The sequence below is a fragment of the Coturnix japonica genome, chromosome 3 (genome assembly GCF_001577835.2).
Source record: "Coturnix japonica isolate 7356 chromosome 3, Coturnix japonica 2.1, whole genome shotgun sequence".
Classification (NCBI taxonomy): Eukaryota; Metazoa; Chordata; class Aves; order Galliformes; family Phasianidae; genus Coturnix; species Coturnix japonica.
This window is the reverse complement of record NC_029518.1, coordinates 87,344,660-87,358,382: the sequence shown is the minus strand read 5'-3', so window position 1 is coordinate 87,358,382 and position 13,723 is coordinate 87,344,660. Positions and strand designations below refer to the sequence as shown.

The 13,723-nt window shown below is 38.6% G+C and overlaps 1 long non-coding RNA gene across 1 annotated transcript; it reads left to right on the top strand.

The window, feature by feature from the left end:
• Window positions 1–5,522: 5,522 nt before the first annotated feature.
• On the top strand, window positions 5,523–12,864 carry LOC107312188. The gene is made up of 3 exons (XR_001554427.2): window positions 5,523–5,819; window positions 9,016–9,107; window positions 10,832–12,864. It is a non-coding gene; the product is annotated as an uncharacterized LOC107312188 (long non-coding RNA).
• Window positions 12,865–13,723: the final 859 nt, after the last annotated feature.

Below are 13,723 nucleotides of genomic sequence, written 5' to 3'. Positions count from 1 at the left end.
AGAGGCGTGTCTTCTGTTTTGCTACAAAACATCTAGTGCCAACAGTTACTGAGCTGGAGAAGTAACTGTAGGTGCTGCTGCTTGATGTCAGGCTTTCAATTCACTGTGTTGAACAGGAACCAGTAAAATAAAATTTGGGTCTCGGGCCCACTGAATATTCAATTGCTTTCAGTCTTATTTGGGCAAGGGAGGTGCTGGGAAGGGTAACCACAGGAGTATAATTTAGATGGCCAAGAAGGGCAAATGGACCTGGCTCCCAGGTCTCTTGGGCACTGGATGCATCATCAGTCCTATTTACAAACACTTTATTGTTCCCACTGGAGACCACTGGGACTGTGCATTTCCCAGAGGATTGGCAGGCCAAGACTCTTCTCTAGAGGTGGCCCAGGGTCTTGCCCCAAGCTGGGCATAGTGTGGCATAGCAGGAAGGTGTAGGTCAGGGGAACCATTCCCTGCCATGTCACTCTGTAGGTGAAGTACCTGCTCTAGAAGCCACCTGACATCTCTGTGGTTTTGGGGTTTTTTAAGTCTTGGACTTCTCACAGTTAGAAGGGTGAAGGAAGAGACAGTGATATGTGTTCAAGAAGCAGGAAAATGTGCTGTGCTGCTATGCAAAACTTTTAACCTGACATGCTTATTTCATGTAGAGACACCAAAGACTGCGAGGGTGGGTTAAAACATCAAAAACTGTTATTTCCCACTGGAAAAGAAAAAAATCAGTGAGTGAAACATGTTTCTCAGTGTGAAGCTTTTCATTAAGAGATTGGCATGGTGTGATATGAAAGAAGAAATCAGAGGTTACGTGGTTTTCCTAACAAATGAGGAGATTTTTTTAGATGCTGGCTGAGGCACTTGCAACTCGATTTTCCTCTGTAAAAGTCAAGGTTTGATTATGCTTTCTGCATTATTATTTATAGTATAGCAGTTATACATGCCACGTCCTTGGCTGTGGCATTGCAGTTTGCTCCATCTATGTCTGCTTCCTAAATTTATTGATCTCATTAGAAGATAAAAATGACAAAGATAGCTCATAATACTTCTGAGAAATGTAAAACCATTAGCAGGTCATTGTCAAAGTTATAACATGTCCTTTTAAGCTGCTTAGCAAACTGGTGGCAGCCTATGATACAGGGATTAACCTGTGCCAGGAGTAACTGAGTGGATCGTGGTGGAATGGTTAATATTCAGCCTGCCTACAAAGCTTTGAAGCTGCCTCACAAAATGATACAATGAAGTGATAAACAGAAATACATTAAAAACAAAGGGAATGGAAGTTTTTATTTCCTGTCCTTTATCTTGGTCTCTGGCACATAAGAAGCAGAATGGCTGATAGAGCTTCAGTCTGGAATTAGAGTTGCTCTTATAAGTTGTGTTTTGCTTCCCAGGAGCCTCGTGGGCTTTGCTGTCTGAGCACAGGTTGACCTTGGTTGGTACCCTACGGCAGCTTTCCCTGCAGGAGAACCTTGATGGTGCTACCCTAGGCACATAGGAAGCCAATAAAACTACGTGACTAGGCATGCAGTTTTAATGATGAGTATCTCAGGAATATGTACACAACTGTATTTTGAAGCCAGCTTTTGTTGCCCTAGGTGTAGCCCTTTCTATACTGTTCAGGACAGCCAATGGTGCAATGGACATACCACCACTTACTGTTTCTTTAGAGGACAACTATACAGCTGTGTTGTTACCATTATCTTAAAATAATAATAATAATAATAAATTTTTCCCTTAGAGAACTGTCTGATAGTGTTGATTAATTATGTTATTGCTTACTGAACTGTCTGGGTTTGCAAAGAGCATTGAGAGAAAGTGAACATATCATGCACTGCTGTGTAAAATTTGGGCTGAGGATCCAGGATTCCTGCCTTGGTTTTCAGTGATGAGAGTAGGATGTGTCATGAAGGGAAGCAGAATGTGGGCAGGAAGACTGGTACCTGATGGGTCTCTTTATAACTTGTCTGACTCTTTACTCACAATGGAGGACATGGGTTTAGTGTAGTTCAGACACTGATGCCAAGCCTCTTTACTGGTGAGCTGGGTGTAAACAGGTGGGCTCCGGTGAGAGAAGTGAGAATAGGAAAGAAGAGAAACTCAGTCCCATGTCATAGAGCATTGTGTGACCTTATTTGCACCAATGCATTGTTCTCTTTTAAGAGCATTTTATATGCACATTCCAGTAACAAGTAAATAAGCTCTAGGGCAATGGTAAATTAGCCTGGAATTAGCCTACTTTACATATTGGAGCAGCAGAGAATGAACATAATAACATTAATCCTTTCAGTTATTCATCTCATTCTTTTCACCTCTTAATGACCACGTGCTTGTTTTATCTGTTGGAAAGTGAGGATTATTGGGAAGGGCAGGAGTTGATGTAACTGCAATTTTGACTAGACCACACATCTGTAAATAAAATATAACTCTATTATATTTTCAGCCAAGGTGTTTTGGGGTTAAGTGGTGCATTTCAAATATTCAGAATGCTTAATAACCATGCTTTGTAATTATCGATGAATGTAAACATTCCCAACGATTAATTGCCCTATCATTTTTAGTCTAGTCTGATAACATTTGATTGTAATAGAAACATTGTTTTCTACTTGATTTGGCAAAACAATCTTTACAATTTGAAGAGATTTTCCAAATCACAGATCTTGTAAATGCTTTTATGGGATGCAGTGAATAAGGAATAAAGAACTGGTAGAATTCTTAATAAAATTGTGTGGAGAAAGCTATTTAAATTTCCTAGAGGATTCTGAGCTTTAAAAAAAGTTATTTGATTCTAATTCAGATTGGAAAAAAGCTCAGCATACTAAAATGTAGTTTCTCCCATCAAGTCTTAAGTCCTAGAGGCTCTGATCTCTGCCTCGTTTTTACCTTCACTGGATACTGCAAATTCTTTGACTCCTCTTCTAAGAGCAACTTGCTAACCTAGCTTAGCTAAAGTCATGTGAAAAACCAGCGGCCACCAATACTAGAGATTTTTTTTCCCAGGGATTTCTATCCCAGAATCCCATAAGCCTTTTGCTGAACCTCCTTACTCCTGGAGAATTAAGGCAAACGTGAAAGGTTACAGAAAAGAACAGCAAGAACAATTGAAAGTCTGAAATTCCTGCCTGACATTGAAAGATTAAAGAAGCTCAACGTACTTAGATTATCTGAGAGAAGGTTAAAGGTGACTTGATCATGGATTCTAAGACCCAAGTTGAGAAAGAGTTTTCCAGAACATGGGGAATCTATAATTTAGCAGACAAAGCCATAGCAAGATCCACTGATTGAAAGCTTAATCTGAAGATGTTCGCACAAGGTGCAAGATGTATGAGACTGTAGCAGCTAAGGCAGGTTTTTTAAGGTGCTGTGGTGTTTCAGTCATTTGGGAATTTTAAAACATACCTTTGCAAAAAAGCTGCTCTAGCTTGACCAGAAATTACAGGGTTTATGTGGAAGTCCTTGGGTGAAATTCTATGGTATATATTATGTCTGAAGACAATCTATATGATTATGAAGGTCTTAAATTGAAAATATACTGATTCCTTAGTAATGAATGGTTCCTACCACTATGTAAAATGGGTTCATATAATGTACTATGCATAAAATGTACTAGCATTTGTAGTTTTGTAGCTCTAGTGTCAATATTCATGAGCTCATCAAAACCGTTCCACACCTCAGTGTGCTTAGCTCAAAGAAAGGGAAAGCTAGTTAATGTAAAAAGATATTTTTAGCCTTTCTGAAAGCTTCTTAAACCAATCTGTAAAAAGAAACAAGACCATTCTCCAAAAATGCAAATGCTCTGTCTTGAAGCAAGAATATCGTTTTCAGTTTTAACTGCTTCATCATTGTGTGTCACTCCCTATGTATAGTAAGTGCTATGTGACAGTTGTCTCTAAGAGACAATCAGGGACTTTTCCAATAACTACATAATTGTACTTCATAATACATGTTTCTGTGAGCTATGGGGCTTTATGTCTTCAAAGCACATAGCAGTAATTAACTAATGCTCACAGTAACTCTATGGGACAGGTACAATTGTCTTATAAAGGCAGATGGTCCTTAAGACCACAAATGCATTACTAGCAGAGAAAGGAATAAAGCTCAGTACCTTATGGCTTCAAATTCACATATTCAAGTTTCCAAACCAAAATGTTATATTAGCTATATAATCACAGGAACACTGTTTTCAGTATCATGTCCTAAAACCACATCCCACGCATTTATCAGCCTCCCACACTAATTCAATGGGTAATGCTGTGGAACTCTAATTTCTGTAGATCGTCAACATTGGTCTCTGTAGTTCTTACAAGGTCTTGACCTTACTTATTAAACTAGTCCAACTGAAATTAAATCACTACATGAAAAGTATGTTTCATTAAACATAACTTTGAAAAAGAAGCATTGCTACTTATTTTCAAGGTTTATCTTTATTTTACAGATCAAAGATATTATGATATGTCAGTAATGCCTGTAGAGCAGCTGGGCCTAAGTGTTTGCTATGCCAAGCACTGCTATTGCTGTTAAAAGAGTGCTTTATATCAGGGACTATTGAAGTTACCAATACCAGGCCAGTATAAATGAGATTTATGAAAGACTCTTCAAACTATTGAGAGACTATTCTTTCCGTTTTGCATGTGGAAAGGAAGTAGCATTCCTCTGACACAGAAGAATATTCTTTCACAGGAGTCTCCTTTGACCATGGGACCCAACACCAACTTTCTCTCCATTTGCTGACCATCCGTATCTGGCAGAATTGTCTTAATGTTATATATGGGTGCTGTGATGGCAGCACAGTATACAGTCATAAACCTTTATTCATGAATAAATCTCATGCATGCCAGACTTGAAGGAGGAACAGATAGGCCACCTATCTCATCTGGACATTTGCCAGTGCCATGTTATTCTTTCTGATTAAGCTTTCTCATGAATTTGCTCACATGATTGGCAAGGCAAATGTGAATGAGGTGATGGAAAGTAACCATCTATTCCAAATGTGATGTCTACACTGGACTTACTTTGCCATGAGTTTTGGGCAATGCCAGGTATAGCTTCTGGAATTCCTTGCTCCTAGGGATTGCTAGTATTTCTTGACAATGGGGTAAAAAACTACTGAGTGATAGTAGGGAAACTGGAGGACTGCAAAACAGATTCAAATCAGGCTTCACTGATTACTACAAACATACTTTGGAGGTTGCTGACTAAAGAAATAAGCTTTAACAAGGCCTGAGTAACCACTTTAACTACATCTGATGAAGATTAATCCAAAAAAAAAACAAAAACCCCAAAGAAAATATAAATTCTACTGGGCTGCCAGTATGTGCATTTCTAATTAGAAAAGGAAAAATTTTTGTATGCAAAGATACAAAACAGGACAAAAGACCAGGTTTCCTTTCCTCCGTTTGGTTTATGGCACAAGACGTGCAAATGTGGAAGGAAAGAAATATCCCTCTAAAAAGAAGAGAGTTTAGAAAGCCAGCAATATTAAAAAAAAAAAAAAAAATTAAAAAATAGAAGTAAGAAAAAAAAGCCAACATCGGTGCAACATCGATGTTTCACTACAAAATGCAAAGTAAGGTGTAGAGAAGGCAGCAGTCACAGATTGTTTCTCTCTTATATTTTCAGCGCTCTTCATAACAGATAACTTCTGGTCAGCAGCTTCATTGCCACCTAGGCTTCTCTTGAGGACTATGAAAGACATGAAGAGAAGTACCACCACTGGATCCACTGAAGTAGCGCCACCAGTGCCACTGGTCCTGTCATGGGGAGGGACCAGGAGCCTACAGAGGGAATGGTCTACAGGGTTAAAAAAGATCATTATCTTCATGAATGAGGTAGGTTGTTCTAGTGAGAAGAGCAGTAGAATTACATCACAGCACTCACATCCACTGTTGGTTCTCCGTATATGTTCAACAAACATCAATGAATGTCAATGGGTTCCATTTTTTCCACATGGAGGAGTTCAGTTCCCCACCTTTGCTTCATATGCCTTTCTGCCAGACTCCATTTTGTCAGACAGACCATGTGCTGCCATCTGTCACACAGTAAGAAAACATAAGAGATGATTGGTGGGAAGATTCAACCTCTACTGCCATATCATCGACATCTGCTTCTTACTTTGAGGGCCAATATTATAAAATAGGAGGCATTACTTTCAGAAAAGTCCTCATACTTCATAGTGTCATATTATTGCTTTCCAATGCAGCTTACTGATCATGTAATGCCCCTAAAGGGTTCTGTCCATTTACAAAATCAATTAATAATGATCAGTAGCAGAGAATGAAAATGGGCTGGGAGGTGTCCATTCCCTTCAAATGGATACACTAACATTTTCTATAGAGGGGAAACTGGAAAGAAGTAAGCATTTCTAAAAATGTAGATTTAAATTATGAGTTAAACTACTTTCAGGAGCATATGGACCCCAGATATTATCTTTATTCTGAACTCAAACATTATGCAGCTCCAAAAAAAGGAGAGTACAAGAATGGAGAATAGAAGCTTTCTGCATATGTTCTGCAGGTATTTTTGAAAATGAAAGCAGGATCTGAAGTTGGAAACTCCATCATGGAGTGAGACCGTGGTGCATAGTGGTATCTAGCAGCGAGACGTGCTCATGGTGAAGGAAATAAGACAATTAAAAGAGTTGTTTCCCTCTTCCTTTTCCCCTCTTTCCTTTTCCTTTTCATACTCTTGTCTGCTGGACTGGAGTTTCTTAGTTTTGAAATGGTGAGTGTTTGAGTGTTTGAGGAAACTATTTTGTGAACCATACAATATTTTATATCCAATATTTTATGTATCCCATTCTCTTCTTTTGCTGCTCCTCCGCAAGGGCTAATGAAAAGGAATAAAAGGTCAGCTTTTCCAGTCATAGTTCATTAGTGAAGTCCCCAAAAGACGTATGCAAGGACCTGTTAGAAAAATATCTGGCAGAGGATATACTGAAGTAACAAATAATACAAAGTTATTAGGAAAAGTACATGCTGTAAAGAGTTGTGAAGGGATGTGATGATAATGATTCTGTTATGGCAAGTTCAGTAATAATAAGCATAAAGTGATGCTAACTTTAGATAAATAGTATTGCCTTTTGGACTGGCTCTTACCTCCCATAATAAAAGATTTTTGGGTTCTCTGAAAACTTCAGCCCAGAGTTCTGTATGGGTGAGGGCAAAAGAGATAGTCAAATGTATGGAACAGGTAGAAAGGGTAAACTGATGAAAGTTCCTGAGATAACGAAGGGCACTGGGAAGGTGAATAGAGTAAGGTAATTCAACCCTTCTTGCAGCACTGGAACTAGTAGACATCAATTCTAACTGATTCTAGATGTCCCTTGTTCATTGCAGGGGAGTTGGATGGATGACCTTTAGAGGTTCCTTCCAACTCAAAAGATTCCATGATTCTTAGATGTAGGATTTGAAACCAAGTTTGTAGTTGGGCTGAGCAACCTATAAACATGTGAATGCAAACAAAAAAAAGGTTTAAAGATGCATAGAAATTAATTATACAGGTTGGTGGAATAAATATACTATACCAACATGAGTGATGCAGTTGGAAACAGTGAGTATGTATTTGTCCTTTTCTTTTACATTTCTCTAGATCCATTGCAGGGAATGAGAGAAAAAGCTGTAAGAATGCTCAGCCTGACCCAGCAAAACTGCTCCTGTGTTATTTCAGAAACTGGAAGATACATTCAGTTATTCTTGTTTGTAATCAATGCAATATGTGGAGTGTACACATAAATGTGCGTGGCAGCTGGCAGCAGTTTCTGTGACTGTGGTGGGAGATGTTCAGAGCAGTGCCACTGTTCCCCTCTCACACCTCACACGTTCTGCCCTTTGGTGCTACTGAGCCTAGGAAGAAGGAAGGGAATTCAGAGCTTCTGGGTCTCTCTCTCAGTTCTGGTAAATTTGTGCCAGAAGATGGTAAAACGTACTTCCTTGAAATCATGAGACCCGTATTTTGTGGTTTGGTTACATTCTTCTGTGCTGCACTGATTTAATTTAGCCAGGCTTTCACATTTCATTAATCCTCACCACTTCTTCACTTACACATTCATACAGAATTAACATTCTGTATTAATGTTTGTTCATGTTCTCCTTGTTGTACATCTCATCAGTTCCTTCTCCTTAATGTGCTGGTACGTAATTCTTCAGCAGCTTTCAGGGATGATATCAAAACTGAAGAGAAACGTGGTCAATTACTCCCTCTTTTCCTGTTTGTTTGTTTCAGAAGTGCTCGCGCTATCATGAATAGGCTGACTTTCCTTGTGCATAAAAGGAGAGAGGGTTGGGGTTTTCTGTTTTATTCGTTCTGTACCACACATATTTTCCCCACCCACACCCTAATTCACTTTTACACATGCTCACACACAGAGGTACTTGTATGCTAGTGAGTTTCAGAGAATTTCACTCAATTTAAGAGAATGTGACCAATGGCTGGGATGAAATGTTTATATTTTCATCATCACGAGTCATTTCCACCAATCTTAGCACCACAGGTGGGTGTTTCTGGGAAGGGTGCTAAAGCATCCATCACTCAGCATTTAGGACATTGAAATAGCATTACTGAAAGTAGAGCTATGAAGAATTGAGGTACACCGAGTTGTCACAATCTGTTTGCTGCCTGCCCAATTTAGTCCCACATGTTATGAGCAGAGCAGCAAGTTAGCTGAAAGATGTTGCAGTCTGCATTTTTCTGCCTGTTCCTTCATTGGTGATGTCCACGTGGCTCATAGCTCTACCTCACTTGCCATATCTTTAGACTACTACTACTCATACGGAAATCCGCACGTAGACAGTTCATGTAATTTTGTGAATAGTGGGATATTTCTGAACTTGCTGCATTTCTCTTAATTGTTCTCCCTAAGCTGCAGAAAGATGAGCACATCTGCAAGTTTCAGGATGTGCAGTTTCTGTTTTACCCACTCGTGGGTGGGGTGGGATGAGTGTGGTAGGGGGAAAGAAGAGAAGGACAAACAGTCTCCAGCATCAGTGAAGGTTCTGGTACTTCCCATCTATATCTGCTTTCTTACAGGTTCTTCTGTTTCAACACTGACCCAAAGAGAAGTTCTGAGGGATGAAAGGTCTATTACTTATTATGTGACCGGACACCTTGGATCACCTGGGGTAAATAACCATTGCCTCTTAGTTAAGTCCTTGTGTTCTAGTGAAATCAGCGGAGCTTGTTTTATCTGGTGGAGTATCTGAGACATCAAGTTTAATGAGTCGTTACAAATGATTTAATCTGCACTTGCAGGTGCTATTAAAACTTTTTTTTTTTCTTTTCTGCCAAGACCGTTTTTTTATTTTTTTAACCTAGGAAAATCAATCTTTCTCAGTCGCAATGGTTTAAATAGGGAGTAGCAGGATAGGTTTTTCTCATTAGAAAACCTGATGCTGGCTTCAGTATTCCCTTCTGCTAAAATTACCTCCTCCAGCATTTAAGACTTTAAGTTGCAGGGGATAAAACATAAGGCCCTGGTTAATTGCAAATAAATAGTGCCAGAAATATGTACAGATGGTACCTGAAGTTCACTGCTGAAGACTATCCAGTAGACTATATATAATTTGCACAACGTGTATATACAGGAAGCAGGAGAACAACTTTTTGTGGTTTCTCACATTTGTAAAAAAAACCAAAACAACAAGAAAAAATCAAAATCATAAATGAACACTCTCAGCCTGTGAAACTTCTTATTTGGGAAAACAGCAACCTGGATTTCTATTTATTTGCCTTAATTAAATTAATTAATTTAACAAGTCTGAAGATTTCAGTGTTTTATAGGATACAGGTGTAAATATCTGGCGAGTAGATTGTGTGTATTAAACTACATCTACTTAGCTAGTAAATATTTTGCTGCATTAGTTTGCTCATTCCCAAGCAATCAGTTGTGAACTCCAGTGTTGTAACGGGTCCACAGGGAACATTTGTGCTTTGGTTGGCACTTAGATTAAATTCATCAAATGATTTTTTTCCCCCTTCAAGGCTGACATTTCAGATTTTTTTTTTTTTTTTAAAGGTTGTGTGCCAACTGCCAAAGTCAATTAATTAAATGGTAAATCTGAAATTTGTCGGGGAAGACTATTATTCCATTTTGCTGTGTGACCTTGGAAAAGTGAAGATTTAATCCACCAAACACGTGGTTTACCAGAGGGTTCTGATCTTGATTGTATTGAAAGCAAAATCAAAATATTTTTGTTATTATTATTTTTTCTTTTTTTGGCGGGGGGTCATATTAGGGATTACCTTAAGGGTGGGATATTCCTGCATTTTCCTACTGATTTTAATATTGCATAGTAGTAAGCATATCCTTTGAGGTCTTCCCATTCTTGATGGCTTAAAGAATTCAACAGTTAGTAGAAAGAAAATGTGCAAAATTTTGGGCTTGTTTTCAATTAATTTGGAGGCTTTTTATTCCTTGAGTGCATTCCAGATGAAGGTATGACAGCCTCAGAAATTGAGCTTCAGATAAGTAAAGGAGATGATAAGAGTGAAATTCAGTAGTCATGTGCAGAGGTTGACTGTATTCTAAGAAAGTGCAGGTATCACAAATTTACCACCAAAATGCACATCTCCTGATGAGTTTGTCTGCCTCCAGTGGCTACGAAGGCAGCTTTGTTGCAAAGCTTTGACTGGACTTTACTTCTTCCTACTCTGTTACTTCCCAGGCTGTATTTGAAATTTTATTTTCTATTTTTGTCCTTATTTTTGTTTATTTGTTCCTCTGCCATTCTTTAGACCTGTTCTCCTTCTCTAGATGCAGGCTATTTTGAAGTAGGGGCACTTCACCTTTTCCTGTTGAAACTGTTCTTTTCTGTGAAAAAAACCTCACAGGTTTGTTTGCCCACAGAACCCGAGTCAGCTCAGATGTGAGGAGAAGTGGGCGATCTTCAGCTCTGCTCTTCTACAGCCATTGCTATTGTATTTGGATCTGAAAGGTATCTGAAGTAAAATATTAGCAAGAATGCTGCCAAGAATGAGATAAATGAAGGAGGCTTAGTGGTGGATAATGCTGAAGGTTGAACTTTGACTGAAGAGCTACAGCTTCTTCTCACTGTAAAGACTGAAGTGTTTCTATGCCTAGAAGGAGAATATACGAGGAAATTTGTGTAACTTTAAATGCTTGAAAGAATTTCGATAGTGCCAAAGCTAAGCAGTAAATAAGTGGAAAATTAGAACACTGAATATTGTTTTAAATCTCATCTAAATCACCTGAAGTCTTGAGTAGGTCTAAAACTCAGCTGATGTGTGTTTAAAATTGCTACCAGTGGGATAGATTTGTTGATATTTATCTCAGGGGAATGTTGTGCTGATAAATGTGTCAAGTTCTCACCTATTGCAGTAATAACTGTACCATGTATGGATGTAGACAAATAAAAAGGTGTTTTAAATGGCTTGTAAAACTTGGCAGAGAACAAATCTCGTGAATGCTTCTAGTTGATCGCCAGGCTATCAAAATTCCCTTTACCAGTGTTGGGTGGTTACCTATGTTGTTCCTGTGCAAAATACCTGTGCCTCCCATGAGCTGTGAATCCGGTTTTTCAAGAGATCATTAAACATGAAAGTACTAAACATCCTAATTCTTTCCTCCTAAAGTTATATCTCAGCATTGTCTTCATCAGTAGCCTTGTCTGCAGGAAGTGTAAAGTTTCCTGCTATGATTGTTTGAATGCTGCCAATTATCAGATCTGCTTTTGGCAGCTTTCCCCTCAACCTGCTGATTAGCTAATGTGCGGTTACTAATACAATATGGGAAACGGGTGTAAACGAGGAAGCAAAAGATTTATTAATTTCATGTGCTAAATACTGTTTGTAATATAATTATCAATACTGTGAAAAGAAATCCTGGCTTCTTGTGAAATGGGGCACAAGAATTTTGTATGGTAAACAGGCGTATTTTCCCCTTGATGCACACACAATTTTCATTAGATTCATAGAATTTAAAGGCAGGAGAGGGACCATTAGAACATCAAGTCTAACTACCTATAAAACACAGGCCACAGAATTTCATCCCGTTACCTTGTAACACAATTAATGGAAGGCAGGAGCCAGATCCAGAGCTGGATGCACAGCAGCGTTACCAAGCTGGAATAATGGTGGTTTACACCAGCTGAGAAATTGGCAGTGGAAATAAATGACAGCAGTTTATGGATTCTTTTTTTGCATAAACCTAAATGAAAATGGTGACATATATTTTAATAGCAGTGATGAAAGAACCGTGATGGAAGTGAGTTTTGCAAAATATTTTAAGCTTTAGAAGAAATGTTTTTTTTTTGTTCCAAAACCTTTCTGGGACGACTGCGTTCCCTGTCATAATCAAAACTCATCCCTCCGCTGGAGGAAAGGCACAAAGTTAACAGAAGAAAAACGTTTCTCTTTAAATTGAAACCTGTGCCAAGATTTGTATGTGTAATTAATTCGAGTCCTAGGATTTTAGTGGGGGAAGGGAGGGCTAAATAATGCAATAAAGCCCTGGATTTTTCTAGAGCCAAGAACTTGAACTCAAAAGTTCAATGATTAAAAGCTGCAGGCGCTAAAATGTAGAACCCGTGATTTCTTTCATTAGGTTCTATATTTGGCAAAACAAAATGTCTCATCACTCTTCTGTAGAAGTCTGTACGTGTGTATGGACGATGTTATTATACTTAGTGCTGATAGAGCCTTATCATTTAGCTACAGACAGACTTCTACCTGCTCAGAGCTATAGGGTTTAAGAATGCACTCAGACAATATTGACATAGCCAACACCATAACATCCTGCAATCTGCGCATAAACGGAGGCATTCTGAAGACCTATGCTCAACAAAAAAACTTCCTTCCTGCTGCCCTAACCCACGAGAGAGTGTTTAAAGGAATATACTGGTGTGGGGAGAATATCCTTCAGATTCCCTCAGATTCTCCATCATGTCCTGTCAGTTCTGAACTGTCTTGGGAGAAGGAGAAATCTTTTCTGCTGTGTAATGCAAAAAGCTGCGTCATTGATGTTAGCATGCAGAATATATGTGTATGTTGCTCCAAAAGTAATGCCTCCTATTTATTTCTATAAAAACTACAACAGGTACAAAGACCATGATTAAACTATTTGGCAGAAAAAAGTTTCAGCTACAAAACATTATTTTTTTTTTCAACATATTCAGCACTGTTAGCTATGTATTTTTGCCAGCAATGAACAGGAGCCTGCATGTCACACTTTAAAAAATCTACACCAGTGGAGATGACCCACTGTCACTGTTCTCACTACTGAAATGCACCACCCATTGCCTCACTGTGCTCACACCCACTGTTTGTTCTTCATCAGCATTTAGCAAGCCTTGATTAATGTCACTGGGTGCCAATTTTTCACATGGAGGGATTCAATGACATGCCTTTGCTTCATACATACTTCCATGTGAGATGCTATTTTGTCTGACTGCCCCTCTGCTGCAGTCACACGGCAATAAAATGTAATGCAATACTGGCATACAGTGCCATACCACCACTATCTGCCTCTGATGGCATGGGCCACATTATAATATAGGATGCATTACTTCCAGAGCAACTCTCAGAGAAAGGAAGACAACTCCTTATTAGAGTAACTGCTTATGAGGATATATAGCAGAGAGGTTCTCCTCTCATAATATTCATGTTCTCAGTGATTTTAAGTCAAGGGTTGGTTAGAGGTATTTTATACTTGTTAAAAAAAAAATAAATATATAAACTGTAGTCATATATTTTAATTTTTCCCATGCTTTCCCCAGAAGCT